Below are 19922 nucleotides of genomic sequence, written 5' to 3'. Positions count from 1 at the left end.
CTGACAGACACACACTGACTGCCAGACACACACACTGACTGACGCACGCACACACACACTGACGCACGCACGCATGCACGCGCACACACACTGACGCACGCACACACACACTGACGCACGCACGCACACACACACTGACGCACGCACACATACACACTGACGCACATACACACACACTGACGCACGCACACACACACTGATGCACGCACATACACACACACTGACGCACACACACACAATGACTGCCGCGCACACACACTGCCTGATGCGCACACACACACATTCACTGTCGCGCACACTCACACAATCACTGCCGCGCACACTCACACAATCACTGCCGCGCACACTCACACACTGCCTGACGTGCACACACACCCTGACTCACTGACGCACACACACACACCCACACACTTCCTGACGCGCCCACACACACTAACTGACTGACGCACACACACACACACCCACACACTGCCGCACACACCCTGCATGAAGCTCTAAAGGGGGGGAACTGTAAAGGGTGGGGTGAACGGGGGACAAACAGAGAAAATATATATATATATATATATATATACTATATATTGTGACAGAAACCAGGGGATGGTAATAAATTCCGTATATAGGGCTCCCAGGATACTAGACAGTTTCTATCCTGTTTGGCCTGGGAGTGCAGCCTTATAATACATACACTCCATCCCACAGTTTGGCAAGCGCTGGAACTGAGGGATGAGAGATCCAGACCAGAGTTTGTCTTCTGCCTGATTTCTGTCTCCTGTCATGCTAATTAGGAATCAGGTATGAAAGACTGATTTCCTGTTTGCTCGGGTCTCCCCACAAGAGCCAGGAGGCTGGAAGGCTGCTGAACTACAGAGGGGAGAAGCCTCTTCCCCAAACAGGTTCAATCTTTCTGTTCATTTGTGTAAGACTGCAAAAGTACCATGTTTTGATGTTGGAAGTGGAAAAGCCACTTCCAACCCTGAGTCAGGGATATCTAAGTTAAGTTATCGCTCAGGTGAGCAGCTTTTGTTTTGATCTGTTTTCTGTTGTATGCACTGTGGCAGTCTCAGTGCCTGGGACTGAATAAACCAGGCATAGCCTGTTTAAAGGAACAGTACGTGACGCCTCATCATTTAACCTACCCTAAAAGACCGTGTTCTAAACAGTCCCGGACAAACGACGGAGCCCCGGAGTAAGCCGTTTGTCACATATGGTGGAGAATGCGGGCAGAGCACTAGGGGGTCTGCGGGTTGAAGAACTTTGGAAAAAAAAAAAAAGTTTTTTTCATCCTCTGCAAACAAGATGGAAGACGTGGTGGGTGCGCTGGTACGCAATGTCGCTGCCCAGAAAGACGCGAATGAAACCCAGCAACAGCTGTTAATAGCCCAGCAAGAAACTAATGCAAACCAGCAGCAGACGAATGCAGCCCATCAACAGCTGCTAATAGCCCAGCAAGAGATTAATGCCAACCAGCAACAGGCGAATGCCAACCAGCAACAGGCGAATGCAAACCAGCAACAGACGAATGAAGCCCTGCAAAACGCGAATGCAAACCAGCAAGAGACAAACCGCTTGCTGAGAGAGGAGCAACAGCGGTTCGCTCAGGGCTTACAGCAGGAACTCGAGATCCTGAGGGGGACTATCAGTAACCTTCCACTGGCAGCGGCAGCCCCAGTTCCGAAAATGACCAGGGCAAGCCACTACCTTCAGAAGATGGGACCCTCGGATGATGTGGAAGCCTATCTTCTCACGTTTGAACGCACGGCACAGAGAGAGGGATGGCCAGAAGCTGAGTGGGCTGGTCTAATCGCACCCTTCCTAAGCGGCGAACCCCAGAAGGCTTACTTTGATCTAGAGCCAGCCGAAGCTAACGTCTATGCAAAATTGAAGTTCGAGATCCTCGCCCGCCTCGGCGTAACCACGGCTGTTCGCGCCCAAAGGTTTCACGCATGGTCCTTCACGATGGATAAAGCCACCCGAAGCCAGATGTATGACCTCATCCACCTCGCCCGGAAGTGGCTACAACCCGAGATCAACTCAGCCAGCCACATCGTGGAACGGTTGGTCATGGACCAGTTCTTGAGGAAACTTCCTTCTGCCTTACGCCGTTGGGTCAGTCGGAGTGACCCCCACAATGCGGATGAGCTTGTGGCCCTCGTAGAAAGGTACAATGCAGCAGAAGAGCACCCGCAACCCACAGTCGTGGAGCAACCCCACTACCCGAGGTTCCAGGACTCTTCCAGAGACGGTAAAAGGGTACCGGGGTTAAGGGGCGCTGAAGAGCGGCGACCACCTTCACGCAGCACCAGCAACAGTGGTTCGCACACTAAGGGCAATAGCCAACATGGGGAGCCAGGAAAAGGCTCTAAGTGGGACACAGACTATGTACCTAAATGTGTAAATTGTCATGAGAGGGGCCACACAGCAAAAATCTGCCCACTAAATTATGAGCCCATGCAATGCAACAGCGTGGAACCTTATTCGCTGTTGTCCCAATGTATGGGCCCTAGCCCAGAGGACCCCTTGAATAACCATCTGTGGGCATTTGTAAAGGTTAATGGTAAGAGGGTTCGGGCACTTCTTGACTCTGGGAGCATGGTCACACTAGTGTCCGAATACCTCTTGCCCATTAAGAAGAAACAGGGAAACAGTTCACAAAGAGTGGCAATTTGTTGTATACATGGGGATAATCATGAATATTCCACTGTTGATGTTTTTTTTGAAACAGAGTTTGGTTCTTTAGATTTCAAGGTGGGTATTGTACCCAAACTGGCACATGATGTGTTAATAGGGACCGACTTTCCCCATTTTCTAAAAATGTGGTCCCCCGCTCAGAATAGCGCCCAGAGTTCAATAGCGGACCATAACGAAGTATTAGAAGAAACAAATCCTTTCCCTTTTTCAGAAATGGAGGTTGACGAGGGCCCAAATAAGAAGGGGGAAAAGGAGGAGTGCTGTAAAATTCCCTTCCCCATCACTACTTTGGTAGGGAATACCCCAAATCAAGATGTTGAGCAGACACTTACCACCCCAGAACCGGATAAGACCCTCGCTGACCTAGAGGTCAGTCCTGGGAGTTTTAAGAAGGCCCAGTGGGAGGACCCCACATTAGCGGTAGCAAGGGGAAATATACGGGACCAGAATAGTACTCCTGGCCAACCAGATAGGTCACTTGCTTACCCCTACTTCGAGGTAGAGAACGACCTAGTATATCGGGTTGATAAAAGGAAATCAGTTACAACTAAACAATTGTTGGTACCACGGACATTCCGTAACGTAGTATTACACCTCGCACATAGTCATCCATTGGGGGGACACCTAGGGGTGGAAAAGACAAAAGAAAAGGTTCTCCGAAGCTTCTATTGGCCTGGGGTTCTGGCAGAAATTACGAATTATTGTTCCTCATGCCCAGAATGTCAGATCACCGCCCCGTTCAAGGCGTACCGCAGCCCATTGGTACCCCTTCCCATAATAGAGGTACCATTTGACCGGATTGCTATGGATCTAGTAGGACCCCTAATAAAGTCTGCTAGGGGACATCAGCATATATTGGTAATATTAGATTATGCCACCCGATATCCGGAGGCAGTTCCCCTACGTAGCACCTCAGCTAAAAACATAGCAAAAGAGTTAGTAGTTCTGTTTTCCCGGGTCGGGATTCCTAAAGAGATTCTATCTGACCAGGGAACACCATTTATGTCCCAAGTAACGAAAGAGCTATGTAAACTCCTAAAAATCAAGCATCTCAGAACCTCAGTCTATCATCCACAAACAGATGGTTTAGTGGAAAGGTTCAATAAAACCTTAAAGAGCATGTTACGGCGGGCGGTTGATAAAGATGGGAAAAACTGGGATTGTTTGTTACCGTACCTGTTATTTGCCATTAGGGAAGTTCCCCAATCATCCACAGGCTTCTCCCCGTTTGAACTATTGTATGGCCGACACCCAAGGGGCTTACTGGATATAGCCAAAGAGACTTGGGAACATGAGGTTACCCCTTACAGAAGTGTAATAGAGCATGTTGCCCAGATGCAGGACCGCATTGCTGCAGTCCTACCCATAGTGAGGGAACACATGGAGAAAGCTCAAGAAGCACAGAGGAATACATATAATAAGGGTGCTAGGGTCAGAATTTTTTCTCCAGGTGATAGGGTACTAGTTCTGGTTCCCACCGTGGAGAGTAAATTCCTTGCTAAATGGCATGGGCCATATGAGGTCTTGGAAAGAGTGGGAGAAGTAAATTATAAGGTAAGACAGCCAGGTAGGAGGAAACCTGAGCAAATTTACCATATAAACCTACTCAAGCCCTGGAAAGATAGAGAAGTCTTGTTAACCCTAGTACCCCCAGGTCCGTCAGAGAATCAAGAAACTGACCCAGAGGTTAGCATAGCTGAAACACTGTCTGTTCATCAGAAACGAGAGGTTCAGAATTTAGTGAAAAGAAACAAAGAAATCTTCTCTATACGGCCAGGTAGAACTAGCGTAATTGAACATGACCTAGTCTCTGAACCGGGGGTCCGAGTTAACCTTAAACCGTACCGAATCCCAGAGGCCAAAAGAAAGGCTATAAGTCTAGAGGTTAAAAAAATGCTAAAACTAGGTGTAATTGAGGAATCCCAAAGTGGGTGGAACAGCCCTATAGTCTTAGTCCCAAAGCCAGATGGTACAACAAGGTTTTGTAATGACTACCGGAAACTAAACGCGGTGTCAAAATTTGATACTTATCCTATGCCCAGGGTAGATGAACTTGTAGAGAGACTGGGCAAAGCCCGATATCTCACAACCCTAGACCTAACAAAAGGGTACTGGCAGGTTCCCCTCACAGAAAGGGCAAAAGAAAAGACAGCCTTCTCAACCCCAGACGGCCTCTTTCAGTATAAGGTGTTGCCTTTTGGCTTACATGGAGCTCCCGCCACATTCCAAAGAATGATGGATAAAATTTTAAAACCACATGCTCGGTATGCTGCCGCCTACCTGGATGATGTGGTAATCCATAGTGAAGATTGGCAATCCCACCTTCCAAAGGTCCAAGCTGTGCTTGACGCAGTCCGGTCTGCTGGACTAACTGCTAACCCCGCTAAATGCACTATTGGTCTGGAGGAGGCCAAGTATCTGGGATATTCTATTGGCAGAGGTTTACTCAAACCCCAAACACTCAAAGTGGAGGCGATACAAAATTGGCCAAAGCCAGTTACAAAAAAACAAGTAAGGACCTTTTTGGGGTTAATTGGGTACTATAGAAGGTTTATTCCCAATTTTGCAACTAAGGCAACCCCACTAACTGACCTCACAAAAGCAAGAGGACCGCTAATGGTAAAGTGGTCCCCCGAAACCGAACAGGCCTTTAGAAGCCTGAAAGAAGCTCTCTGTGCCCAACCAGTGTTGGTCACACCTGACTTCTCCAAAGAGTTCGTAGTCCAAACCGACGCATCTGAGGTAGGGCTGGGGGCGGTACTCTCCCAGGAGTCTCAAGGTGAGGAGCACCCCATCCTTTATTTAAGTAGGAAACTAAATCCCCAGGAGAAAAATTACTCCATAGTAGAGAAAGAGTGTCTCGCAATAAAGTGGGCTGTAGAGACGCTCAAATACTACCTGTTGGGGAGAAAATTCCGGTTGGTCACAGATCATGCACCCCTTACCTGGATGTGTCAAAACAGGGAAAAGAATGCTAGAGTGACCAGGTGGTTCCTAAGCCTACAACCCTTTAAATTTTCTGTGGAACACAGGTCAGGGCACAAACATGGCAATGCTGACGGGTTGTCAAGGATGCACTCCCTAATATCCATGGTCGCTCATCCCTCGAGGTCTGAGCTGGGGGGGAGGATATGTGACAGAAACCAGGGGATGGTAATAAATTCCGTATATAGGGCTCCCAGGATACTAGACAGTTTCTATCCTGTTTGGCCTGGGAGTGCAGCCTTATAATACATACACTCCATCCCACAGTTTGGCAAGCGCTGGAACTGAGGGATGAGAGATCCAGACCAGAGTTTGTCTTCTGCCTGATTTCTGTCTCCTGTCATGCTAATTAGGAATCAGGTATGAAAGACTGATTTCCTGTTTGCTCGGGTCTCCCCACAAGAGCCAGGAGGCTGGAAGGCTGCTGAACTACAGAGGGGAGAAGCCTCTTCCCCAAACAGGTTCAATCTTTCTGTTCATTTGTGTAAGACTGCAAAAGTACCATGTTTTGATGTTGGAAGTGGAAAAGCCACTTCCAACCCTGAGTCAGGGATATCTAAGTTAAGTTATCGCTCAGGTGAGCAGCTTTTGTTTTGATCTGTTTTCTGTTGTATGCACTGTGGCAGTCTCAGTGCCTGGGACTGAATAAACCAGGCATAGCCTGTTTAAAGGAACAGTACGTGACGCCTCATCATTTAACCTACCCTAAAAGACCGTGTTCTAAACAGTCCCGGACAAACGACGGAGCCCCGGAGTAAGCCGTTTGTCACAATATATATATACTATAAATATATATATATATATATATATATACTATATATATATATAAATATATATATATATATATATATATATATACACTATATATATATATTATATGTCATCTCAGGTGGGCTTCTCTCTATCTCACTCTTTGTCTGTCTGTCTCTCTTTTTCTGTCTCTCTTTGACTCTCTCGCCCTCCCGCCCTCCCCCCCACCCCCCCACCCCCCCAACCCCCGCAAATGTTTAACAAAAACTTTACTGGGGAAAACTAATAACAATTAGACTACATATTTTGATATTTGCCTATGTGTCTATCTCTAGCGGAGGGAGTCCCAAGTCGTGATGCCACAAAAAGGGCTACATTTACCATGCATTTCTACTCTTAATAGGGGCAAGCCCTCCGAGGACCCAAGTAAACTCATTCTTGTGACATGATTTATATGTTTTTTGGTTGTTTTTTTTCTCTTTCCAAATCTGGCACCTATAAGTATTATTCATGTATTATTTAAAGTGAGACTTGGGAGGGATGTGATGTCTGCTGGCTGCACCCTTGTGTGTGATGTCACTGTGTGATCAGCAAGTTATTGTACTGCCAGAGACCCCCCTCCCCATCTCCTCTTATCTTTTGGTTCTCTGATAAGGGGAAACAAAACACTTGATCAACAAACACTCCCCCATTCAGAAAAATGAACCAAGGCAAAATGTTCCTGTTAGAATGGTTAGATTTATTTAGGGGAGCCTGTTAGACTGTTAAAGGGTAAATCATTACTTTATTATTATCATTATTTTAGTTCTTATGGTTTAACACCAGGGTGGGCAACTCCAGTCCTCAAGGGCCACCTTGAGGTTCAAAGGATATCCCTGCTTCAGCACAGGTGGCTCAATAAGTGGCTCAGTAAGACATAAGGTTTAACACCTTAATTCCTACTTTGATGTTAGGCATTTCAGCAATGAGATTCTAAAAATAATGTTGCACCAAAAGCTGTAAATGGCAAGTCTGGGAACTATTAAACCATATTTTGCGGTTATGTTTTTATGTGAAATACTGTAGGCAGTCGCCACAAAACGCTAACCTTGGGGGGAAAATGCAGAAAATTGAATCATTTTTAAAGACCTTCAGCTTTCGTTTATCTTCACAGTTCTCCTAAGAAATGAAAGGGAAACCTTTGCCTGTAAGGGTTAGGTGATACGTCATGGAATTAGGCGGTGTGTTATAAAGTGGTGTGCAAATACTTGTTGTAAAGAAAACAAACCTTGTATTAAATTACAGTGAACCATATGAGAATAAGAACACTATATATATATATAAAAAACAGCCATCAGTGCACCTGACGAATGGGCTGCAACCCCCAAAATGTTCAGTAATAAACTTATTTTTTGCTCACATTGGAGTGCCTATATATGTGTGTGTGTGTGTGTGTGTGTGTGTATATATGTATCTGTTGCAGTCACCCCTGGGGCAGAGAAAGTTAGGAAAGTATAATATATATATATAGATAGATAGATAGATAGTCTAGCAAGTCTATATACACAATATGTATGTGTGTGTATATATATATATATATAGACCATACGATACCGGTTGCAACACGACATCAAGGGACAGCACGCAGGTAAGTAAATCAAAAATGTTCTATATTTGATAGAAGACACAAAAACCGACGTTTCGGTCCCCCAGTTTTTGTGTCTTCTATCAAATATAGAACATTTTTGATTTACTTACCTGCGTGCTGTCCCTTGATGTCGTGTTGCAACCGGTATCGTATGGTCTGTAATTGCTTTATGGGATAAGCACCAAAACTTATTTACTTGCATATGGTGTGCCGGCTGTGCATTGGATTATATATATATATTGTGTATATCGACTTGCTATCATTTTCCTATCTTTCTCTGCCCCTGGGGTGACCGCAACACATTGCTCAGGAATTCTTTGCTGCGGCCCCTGGGCTTGGATACCTCGGGACTGTCCAGTGCTCTGACCTTGCGCAACGTTGCAGTGATTCCTTTGTAGATGTGAGTGCTGTGTCCTAGTTTAACATTACTGTGCACGTTGCCAATATGAGCCATGTGGTCTGTTCTTCAGAGCAACGCACTACTTTGCATAGGACAAAATAACGACTCTGTGACAATCTCTTCTTATTCTTCCTGTCTACGAAGATCTGCTTCATTGCTTTATTTTCATATTTATTTAGTCACTGCTCATGTTCAAGCTCACAGTATGCTCACGATAAAATAGCAAAACATTTTAATTTCAAAACCCCAGGTATTGAAGACACATTTTTTTTCTTCATGTTTCTTTGACACAGTTGGCTCCGGGGGGAACATGTTGCAGCTTATACAGGATAGTAGCATCATCAGTTTGTCTAAGTCAGGGTTTGGCCAACGCCAGTCCTCAAGGGCCACCAACAAGGGCAGATTTTCAGGATATCCATGCTTCAGCACAGGTGGCCCAATTAGGTCGACTGAGCCACTGATTGAGCCACCTGTGCTGAAGCAGAGATATCATTAAACCCTGCCCTTGTTGGTGGCCCTTGACGATTGAAGTCGGGTGGCTGGCTAAGTCATCACATACATTTTGTAGCGGATGGGAAGGGTAAACCCACCACCGTTTGCACAAATCCTTGAGCAGTTTTTACTTTCAACGAGCGACACCTTTGTGCGGTGACTCCTTCCCTCCGTTGCTAGCAGGCCTCTTTTGAGCAGAAACAGGCATCTCCGCTGCGCATACCACGCGAAAGACTATTAAATTCACTTTGTTTTCCTTTATTGCAAATAAATGGAATCTGCACAACGTTTTGGAGGACAGTGCCCTGGTAATCAGGTGCTACACCTGTCCCCCAAAACATTGGGAACTGTGCGTAAATCAGGGGTATCAAACTCCATACTCAAGGCAACAGGCCAGCTTTTATGGATATCCCTGCTTCAGCACAGGTAGCTCAATCAGTGGTGTAAACGAAGAACAATTAGTCGTCCTTTGGGTTGTGTGTGCAGCGTAGAAGCCTGTTTTGTTCTATTACATTTTTAGCGTGCGGGAATAACCATGTTTATACCTGCCTCGAGTTAGGTGTCCATTGTAACAGATCACCGCAGTTTGGTCACTAACCCTACCTATATACAGCATCATGTGTTGCCATGCCTGTTCGGTGTAAAGGAATTGGAACTGAATTGAAATTACTATTAAGCAAATGTGAAAACTGTGAATTCAACCCGAAATATCCGAGGAGGCGTTTCATGCCGGAACTCGGCCACTTTATTGGGAACCCAGTATATCTTGCTAAGTGCGGAAAATACGTCTAAATGAGCAATATTCAAATGTTCCGAATCAAGTGAAAGATTATTTTTTCCCCCTCTTGAGGTGGCTGGATTTTAATCACTAACTCATTGTGAATCATATCACAGGAACAAAATAACTTCTCATGAGATTAAAGTTGTTGTTTTTTTTTTGCTGAATACAGAGTTGTCTCATCTTCCCTTGTTCCCAATGACCACGTGGTTCTTGTGAACGGCGGAGACTAGTGCTGGCTGGTTCTGATAAGCAGAAACCCTGTGACTTTATTATTTTTATTAACTCTCTGAAAGTCATTCACAATTAAACACAATTGGATTAATTTTTTTTTTTTTTATTTGTATTTATGTTTGCTCTGGCCCAATGTGGTGCCAATGACAATGCTTCAGACCTGCATACCTGCTCTTTTCATTTAATCATGTTTTGTATTCTTTTGTTTTTTTTTGTGTCTCCAGGGTAAGGATATTGACCTTTTTTGGGTGGTTGTAACTGAAGATTGCTTTGCTGAAGCAACTCCTCGAATAAGGTAAATACAATATTGCATGTTCCACTCTCCAGTTTTTGTGTGGCGTGAACTGTTTTGATGACTCCTTACATCCATATACTTTATCGCTAACAAAACAATCCGGTGTTCCTGTTTTGTGAGCGGTGATTGTGTAAACATCAAAAAATGATATATTTTGCTAAATGCCTCACTTCCCACCTCCCTCTTGGTCTGAGATGTACAGAATCTGGTGCCATGTTTATAGCCTACATATGAGCTTAACTCCTATAATGTTAGTATCTTGCTCTTTGAAATAAATTATCATTTGGTTCAGTGTTAATCTCTAGCTTCTGAGGTTACCATGACAACCTTTACATTACTCTGGGCCCTGGGGAGAACTTCATTTTAACCTCCCGGACACTTAAATATTTGAAATGCTTTTATCTCCTGAATGGAGCTTCAGAATTTAAAAATAAAAATACATTGTTGGAAAGGGCAGAACAAGGTCAAGTACTACAAAATAACGTGCAAAAAAAATGAAATGGCGCTAACCGTCTGCTTTTAATATGGCCCTGCTTTAACTTCGCAGTGACTATAAATTCATAAAAAGAGGGGTTATCATATAATGTCGACGAGTTTTATATGTGTACAGAATGTTTCGCATTGCAAGAGTTTGGCTCCTATTTGATAAGCATTTGTTTCAGCTTAATTCTTAACATTTTGTAACTTGTGCAGTGGCCGTCCTTTATTTTTAAAGTCCGGGCTCTTTTCTATACGAACTATCTACCAGTTATTTTTAACTCCAATAACTACATTTCTTTATGTCTTACACTGCTTTCTGGCCTCCTAGCAATCGGGTTCCATAAACTGTTCTCTTTTTGTTACACCTCACACTAATGTACCATTTTAGAGTAGTTGTTTTTTTTGTTTTTTTTGGCTGATGGTACTGGGCACATTATCTGCTGCTAAATAAACTCCTGCAGAGCCTTATTCCCATTACTTCAAGTTTCATGCCTCCGATCTCGAACAGACAGAGCTCTGTGCAAAATGCACCACGGAAATGGCCCTTCGTTGTTAACGCGTTATTAAAAATAACTTGCTGCAAAATGAGTAGCACATAGCATTACTCTGTTATTCTAAGGTAGTGTCACCCAACTGATGTTCATCTGGATGTTTTATAATCACCTTTTTGCAGAACTTAATAGTTTTTGAATACACCGTAGCAATGTTTTTCAACTCAGGTTCCAAGGAACGCTAGGGTTTCACAGGCATGCCTAAAGGGTTCCCTGCAAATTTCAGGTCATTTGAAAATCGTACCAAATATAGAAGAATTTACAGTGCATCTGATCTCAGACGCGCTATTAGAGAGGGTTGGGGTTCCTTACAATGCATCTGATCTCAGACGCGCTATTAGAGAGGGTTGGGGTTCCTTACAATGCATCTGATCTCAGACGCGCTATTAGAGAGGGTTGGGGTTCAACAGAATTTCACAATATAATTATGGGGTTCCTTAACCAAAACAAAGATTGGAAACCACTGCCTTAGGAACAGTGATGTATACCAGGGGCGCACAAACGTATTCCTATGCACCCCCTCCACCCCACCCCTTGTCTCCGGCGTTTCTGACGTCACAACGTCATGTGACGTCGCGTTGCCATGTGACCCCATGGTGACACGTCGCCAGAAGCCGCAGACAAGGCGAGGGAATTTAGAGGCCTCGCGCGCTGACCCGGCATTTAATTTAAATGCCTTGGGGAAGAGCGCGGGGGCCTCTGTAAGCGGTGTGCCCCCCCAGAAAGTCTCAGTGGGGCGCACCCCATAGTTTGAACACCCATGATATATACGTCAGCTATTCACAGCAGCACCATACGATGTCAACACGTTCGTTCTTCTTGTGACCTTGCAAGAATAAATAACATGGTTGTTTGATTCTAAATGACAAAGGTGTATCTTTTAACCCTTTAAAGTAATTGTTTGGTTGTATTTATTGCATATTTATTGCGAAGCGTTAAATGCATTTTCTTTGCAGTTGTATCTGTAATATTTAATGGTTATTTTACAAGCCTGTCTGCAAAGGATAATTGACAAAGCTGTATTGTGTCTTTTTATGGATTCGGCCTTGTGATATGAGTATATTTTCCACATGCACATCTTTATGTAAAAGGTATTTATTTCATCGATAAGCACCAATATAATTGTCACTGGCACTGAAAGACATTGTGTATGTACAGATCTAGCAAGACTCCCTGCCTCCAGTGCCACGGTCAAAGAAGCAAAAGTCTGCGGTGCTAGAGACGGCGTCTGCCGCCGTCGCGCAGCGTTAATTCTCCGGTGGAACGCTTCGCTACATCTGTAGCTCTTTCTTTGGGGACTACTTGTTAATATAAGGGATTAACAACCTTAATGGATTAACTGTGTGGGATCACGCCGGTTACTCCCCTCCCCCTCATGTGATGCAGGATGACTATGCAGAAAGAGATAACCCCTCCCTTGCATGTCTTGTGACCAGTGAGGTCACTACATGGAGATAGAAGGGTAAATGTTGCTCCTCCCTATGTTCTAAAAAAAGGTTCCTCAGAGTTCGGACTGAAGCCTCACTGTGAGTCCTGTAAATAGGTTTGTGTGTATAGTTATGTGTATTAAGGATATCCTGTCACCATTTATTGTTTTCAGCTAAGGAACGTTCCCCTCTATAGTCAGAGCTCATAGTAATGGTTTAAGATTGTTATCTAGCTAGAAGAGGAGTGAGCATGTGCTCAGCAAGTAGTTCTCAGGGGCGTGCTGTAGCTCCGGGGCATAATCAGATCAGCCCCACTGGATGATCCTAAGCAAACTGCTCATCTAATATGCATGGGCGAGTTACGCAGTACAAAGAGTGACGGGATACTGATCCCAGAGGACAGAGTGTATTCCCACCATAGGCCCACTTCAGATGGGGCACTAGTGACACTATGCAGGAGATTACCAATCTAACTATTACTAAAGGAAACATGCATAAGTACCTCCCCAGGGTAGGAGTGAGAGCTACCAGGGGAAGAAGCACAGAATAACCATATTATTTGCCATCAGTTGATGCCTGAAGTGAAGCCTGTTTTTGTATGGCGAGCATGATCAACGGGTGTGATTTTAAGCTCTTGTTTGTACTCTAAAAGTTCCTGGTGCCAATCATTATTCTATCTGCATATTCACACCCATACACATTCCCTGCAAGCTCTGAACCCACCACATCGTATATATTTGTGTCAAAAGGAGTGCTTTAGGGGGTGAGCAAATGTATACAACAAAAGACAAAACAAAAAAACAATGCTGAAAGTCAATATGACAGATGATATAGTTAAATACTTCTCTGTATGTCTTCTCATACGTAAGGGTCCTTTAGTTAAACTCTTTTGCCAAAGCGTTATAATCCTGCAGCCGCGGCAAAGCATGGCCCCTTTGCAGGTCCAAACACTATCTGTGTTTTTTTTTGTCTTTTGTTATATCCACACCCAGCATGCACGGACCCAGCACCCTGAACAGGTACGAGAGACTGAAAACAGCCATGTATATATATCCAGCGCGATATAAACTCATTTAGAGCCGGGCAAGGAGGGTTACATGTAGAAGAACATAGTTCAATTATAGTGCTCTAATGACCATAGGTGATGAACATGTTATCAATGGCAGTTTCTTGATTGAAGAGGAACACTGGGCTGGATATATAATAAGTGAGTGCTACAGTATATAGGTGGGCGTGCAATTAAGCCATTTGTATGATGTCCTGGTGAGTGTGGTGAATGGAGATAATTAGCCCCACCACATCACTCCCAATATGGACCCAGTCTAATATGCGCCTGTGAACACCTGTAGTATACCTCCCAGTACAATATTGAAGTACAGTGACTCACGTGAACCATGCCCGTTTGTCTTCTTGGATGCGTGCTTCTGCGAGGAGGAGTATGAAGTCAGGTGGCCACAAGATGCGGAAGTGCAGATCACAGCAGAACAACAGGACTCCACAGGACAGCAGCGGTGTGATTAAAAGGATACTTTATTGACACATCATGGTGCAGACAGGGATGGGTGCAAAAGATCTCCTCCTCTTACGCGTTTCACGCCTGTACGGCACTTCGTCAGAGAGTGTAGAATAGGTAAAAAGATAACTTCCCTCTGAGCTCTTTATTTGTTAACGAGAAAAAGATGCCCGTGCTGAGTTCTAAAATATACCCCTAGGAGCCGAAGAAACTTTCACTATGCAGCCTGCATACACCGCGTCGGATTTCAAAATCCGCCGCCCCTAACCACTTGCCTGTGTCAGCCGCCTCCTTTCTGCTGCCCTCCTGCCCCTTTGGAGTCCCAGCATGAAATTACCCCGCGGACGTCACGAAAGTGACGTTGCACGGTGGCGTATTGCCATGGAAACACGACATCATGACGTCACTGCATCACATTGCCATGGCAATGAGACGCCGTGTGACGCCACGTTTGTGAAGTCTGCGGCGTCATTCGACGCTGGGATTCCAAAGGAGCAGGAGGGCGGCAGAAAGGAGGCGGCAGAAAGGAGGCGGCTGACTCAGGCAAGTGCATTCCCATTATGTCCGATAGGTCAGAGAGTGCGGCAAATGCATATGGGGCTGCAATTTTTGGCGCCCCAAAGTTTTGCCGCCCTAAGGCAAATCTGACACTGTGCATACATGTTATCACTTTATGGTACAATCATGGCTGAAACTTGACTGCATACAAGCTCCGTTCAGTTTCTGTCCAAAGCAAGAGTTTGAGATTAAGCATTAACACAAACACCAAGGCAAGAAAAGGTCTTGGAGAAAGCTGCACCTCTGAAGATCCATTCTGTTGTTCTAACTTTAATCCGTGGGTTGGTGTGTGCAAAAGATAGGCCGCATTCAGCTTTAAAGCAGCATAAAAAAATTATTTTTTACCTGAATCTGATCTGCGACCCTCAGAACCTCCATGGACCCGCTGGTTCCCGAGATATTTGTAGTATGTTGTGCCTGTGTGAGGCACAAATAAAAACGGCAAATATGGCAGAGGAATCGCCAATCAAAACAATATGGCAGCATTATCTTCAGGGTCCTTGGAGGTCAGGGCCCGCAGATTGCCAGGGAGGTAACTCCCGTTACAGGTAATGTAAAGAATAACCCCCCCACCCCCCCATAAACAAAATAGCCGCACACACTGCTGCTATAATATGGTATTAAACTCTTTACTGCAGTAAAATTACAGTTCATTTGGTAGCTGTAAAATGGCTTTTTGTTTCAAATGTGTTCTAGACCTACCAAGTGTCAAAGGAGTTAAGATGCAGATTGTCTGATCATCAGCATTGAAACTTTAAATGACCAAGTCGTTATCTGCTAATGTCAAGTAACAATTTTATTACAAAATTTGCACTTTTAGGAAGATGAATCTATATATCTTGGCTGTTCGTGCTAAAGTTGTTAAATGCCCGAAAAAGGAGAAATATGTCTTTTTTTGTATTTTTTAAACATAGGGTCCAAGAAGAAATATATTGATTAAAACATTCCGAGTTAATTAAAAAAAAAAAAAAAAAGAAGTTTGCATAAATGAATGTGGTCATTTGAAATGACTTTTCATGGAGCGACCTGTTAAGATTTGTTACACGGTAACGGTCTCTAAATTATCCCCTCGCTACAGAATACAAGACCAGAGAGATTGCGGGTGAGAAATGGATTTCATTGCATGTTGTAGACAGAATCTGATAAATTGTATCACTTCTTAATAGTTATATCTTCATGAAAAAAGACAAATAACAAACGAGGAGAAGGTAGGTCATCTGTACCTTCTCTATAATGTCCATCATATTTATTATATATTCAGTGTAATCCTTCAAGGCTTTTTAGTGCTAAATTGGCTTACAGACTCAAGGCCCATATAGAGGTGAAGTTCTACTTAGCATATTGCAGTAATATTAAAGTGGAAGCACTTGCCAGATAACCATTTCTTAAATATTTTAATGGGGGTTTTCATCATTTTAGGTATGTTTTACAGTGCGGGTAATTTAGGCAAAAACGCAATATCCTATTACAGAACATTATACATTGCGTTTGTTAGAGCCAGCCTTAAGCTTTGCGGGGCGCAAGGCGACACACTGGCAACAAGGCCCTGCCCCTGTAAAAAAAAAAGGAAGGGGGGGTTGGACTTTCCTTGATCAGCATCCCTCCGGCGGCATCATGATGTCACAGCGTCATGTGACGTGTTGCGCTGCAGGAGGCGGCCCGCTGCGGAGAAGGTAAGAGCGCGCACATGCACACCATGCTCCACCCTTCCACGCCTACCTCTCTGCCGCCTGCGCTCCTTCCTCCAGCACCCCCCTCCGGTCTAGTGAAAGTTGGATCTCGACGCCGACAGGAGGGAGAGGAGGCGCCTTGCCTTACGGCCGGCCCTGCCCGAGTAGCTGAAGTAAGAAGACGGCAGTAGTCTCTTTTTTTTTTGTATCACTTTTTTTTTATTGAGAACCACATACATCTAAATGATAACGACAATGTCATAGGCACATGACATGACTTTTCAACTGAGTTAAACAACATGTTGTCCCAAAATGGGTATTTTTCAGTTGGTGGGGGGGTCTAAGGGGGGGAGGGGGGGAAGACATACTGGGGGGGTCTTTTTTTTTTTAAAGTCGTTTTTCCAAAATTAGAACGACTTTTAGTAAACATTGGGCGACTCAGAACAAGGAAGGTGGTGAATTATCTCCAGGCCTGGCAGGAGAAGGCTCAGCAAGTAATCAGGTGTGCACATGTCCAAGCAGAAGGGAAAATATCCCAGTCAGTAAGGAAAGGGGTACATAGCGTTTTTAAGTATATAAGTGGAAAGAGAAATATGGAATGAATATAAAGACTGAAGGTAGAAGAGGAGGAGGTTCATGTAGAGTGACACAAAGATATAGCAGACAACTTTTAATAATAATAATGTTTGATTTGTCTTCACGGCAGAAGGCGGAGGGAGGGAACACCTATTCGGTAACAAAAATATGGAAAGCAAGTGGATAGTTTACAGCAAGTTCAATTACAGAGGAGAGGAGGTCCTAATGGAACTTTTGAAAGTAAAAGTGGACAATTCAATGGGGCCAACTGGGAAACATCCAAGGACACTAAAGGAGTTTACCAGAACTATTTAACCAGTGACTGCTAACACAAGTATTTCCGGACGATGAGAAGAGCAAATGTAATCCAATTCACAAAAGTGGACGTTGGGATGAAGTTGGTGAATATAGGCCAGTAAGACAGGCATCAGTAGTGATGGAAAATAAATGGAAACACTGCTTGGGACTGGTTGAATGGATAAGACATTGGTTAAAGGGTAGGTGACAGAGTTGTAGAAAGTAGTGTATATTCAGAGGAGGGAAAGGTTACCAGTGAAGTACTTCAGCGGTCTGTACTTAAACTGGGACACATTAATATCTTTATTAGTGACATTACAAATGGTCCTGCAGGTAAAGTATGACTTTTTGCAGATGAGCAAAAGATCTGCAGCAGGACTGACACTCAAGGGGGGGGGGGGGAGAAGAGGGGAACTGATTTATGATTTAGGTAGACGAGATGAATGTGGCAACTGCAATACCACTCAATAACTATAGCGGAAAGGGACCGGGGAGTCATTATTTCAAGTAACTTTAAAAGTAGGCGAGCAATGTAACAAAGCAGTGGGGAAAGTCAGCAGGATGCTACGGTGTATAGGGAGAAGTAGTGTTGCCAGTTTATAGATAATTGATAAAACCTCACCTAGGGCACAGTGTTCAATTCCGGAGATTATATCAATAGGACATTCAAAAATTAGAGATGGTGCAAAGATGGGCTACTAAAATGGTGCATGATCTACATCGTAGCACTTACTAGGAAAGATCACTAGCGCAACCAGGGGGCGGGGGGAGGTGCACCCCCAAGAATTGCTATCATGCTTACAGAGGCCCCACAGTCTTCCCCACAGCAATGGAACTGATTGCTGTGAGAGAGAGAGCGATGCCTCTGTAACAGAGCGGCCCTCCTCTATCCGCATCGCGACATCATGTGACACTGCGTGATCATGGCCACGTGACGTCACATGGCGACACATTGCCATGGCAATGTGCCATCACGTAACCTTGCTGCATCATACACACGCGTCGTTACATCATGACGTCGCGACTGCACCCCTCAAATCAGATTTTCTGATTGCGCCCCGTCAAAAGACTAAAAGGACCCTTAATATGTCCAGCTTTGGGGGAGAGGAAGGAAAGGGGGGGGGGGGGATATGATAGAAACTTTCAAATATATGTAGGGTTTCAACCAGGTACAGGAGGGGAAGCATATTTCAGAGCAAGAGTAGTGTGGCTACCAGAGGAAGCTGGAGGGTGGCAGGCTCGGGAAATGCGAGGAAGTCCTTGTTCACGGAAAGGTTAGTGGATTAGTGGAACCACCTCCCAAAAGAGGTGGTACAGGCTAATACAGTAAGAGCATTGTAAGCATCCTTGGGATTATCTTGAAAGAAAGCCGAAGATCAAATCGGGGTCTGAGGTTTTTAAGCAGATCGGAAAATGGGCAGACGAGGTGGAGTGCTGCTTCTCTACCGTCACATTCCGTAGAGGGATTACATCTGGTTCTCTTGGTATCTTCGCAGCTGACCCTTCTCTTCATTCGGTTTTATTTTCTGTTCTATGTCGTGCGGGGCTGTTTGCGCAGAATTTGATGCCATTTCTGTGATTAAATTGATGATCACGAAAAGTAACTGCACCAGCACAGCCTAATCAAAATTTGGAACGGTTGCCTTGAATTGTTACCCTCTGGGATGTTCTGTACTGGATTTTCTTTGAAAAACAAATCTAAATTTGTAAGGGGGGAGGGAGTGTTATTATATATATATAATATATATATATATATATATATATATATATATATATATATACATATTACATTTTCTAAGGCTACGTTTAATGTCTGTGTTGTGTCGCTTGCTCTTGTTTTACAAGAAATGATCTCCTTAGATCAGTATTAACAATGCAAACACCCTGAAACGCTAATAGAACTCCTAAGCTTTTAATTCCACAGAATTTATAGCTCGCTGTATTTCCATGAATTTATAACGCTTTGATTCTTAAGAGGCCCCGTTTAATCAGTTTTGCCTGGCACTAAACATAATAAACAACTTGCTGGTGCTAACGTGCCACACAAGGGAGGCTGCTAACAACCAAGTTAAGTGTTTCTGCCACTAGCAGTTTATTCACTGTGTTTTTCATGAGCTGTTACCAACAGTAATGCATTTTGCAAGCTTCTGAATGGCGGTTCAACGTAGTGATAAACTAAACAGCCCTCAGGCACTCTTACAGGTATCACCCCAGCAGCGCCTCAGCGCAACTTCACTTCTCATTCAAAGCTGGTTCTTTCAACATCACAATAAAGTCTTCCATTGCTTAACATGACTGAAGCATTAAGCAAGAGTAGTTGTCGTTCGGTTCTATTGTTGTTGGTTCTGTGTAGGTCTCTTCTGCGCTGCAGAGGTTATAAGCTCGTGCTATAGCGCAGGGGCGGGCAACTCCAGTCCTCAAGGGCGTCCAACAGGTCAGGTCTTCAGGATATCCCTGATTCAGCACAGGTGGCTCAGTCAAAGACTGAGCCACTGATTAAGCCACCTGTACTGAAGCAAGGACAGATTGTGCCACCTGGGTTAAATTTGGATTGAGCCACCTGTGCTCAAGCAGGGATTCCTGAAAACCTGACTTGTTGGT

The 19922-nt window shown here is 44.3% G+C and overlaps 1 protein-coding gene across 10 annotated transcripts in view; it reads left to right on the top strand.

Annotated features, from left to right (window-relative positions):
* Window positions 1-19922, top strand: part of FOXP1 (forkhead box P1) — a 501565-nt gene that overhangs the window by 216311 nt on the left and 265332 nt on the right. For 9 of the 10 annotated variants that reach the window (XM_075574323.1, XM_075574310.1, XM_075574307.1 and 6 more), the window contains one exon: window positions 10179-10249. The exons of the other annotated variant lie outside the window; for it this stretch is intronic. The gene's annotated coding sequence lies outside the window, so the exon portion shown is untranslated. The remainder of the gene's footprint in view (window positions 1-10178; window positions 10250-19922) is intronic. 10 annotated transcript variants of the gene reach the window in all.

This window comes from Ascaphus truei, chromosome 17 (assembly GCF_040206685.1).
Source record: "Ascaphus truei isolate aAscTru1 chromosome 17, aAscTru1.hap1, whole genome shotgun sequence".
In the NCBI taxonomy this organism is placed as follows: Eukaryota; Metazoa; Chordata; class Amphibia; order Anura; family Ascaphidae; genus Ascaphus; species Ascaphus truei.
Note: the sequence above shows the minus strand (reverse complement) of the source record. Positions and strands in the feature narration are given on the sequence as shown.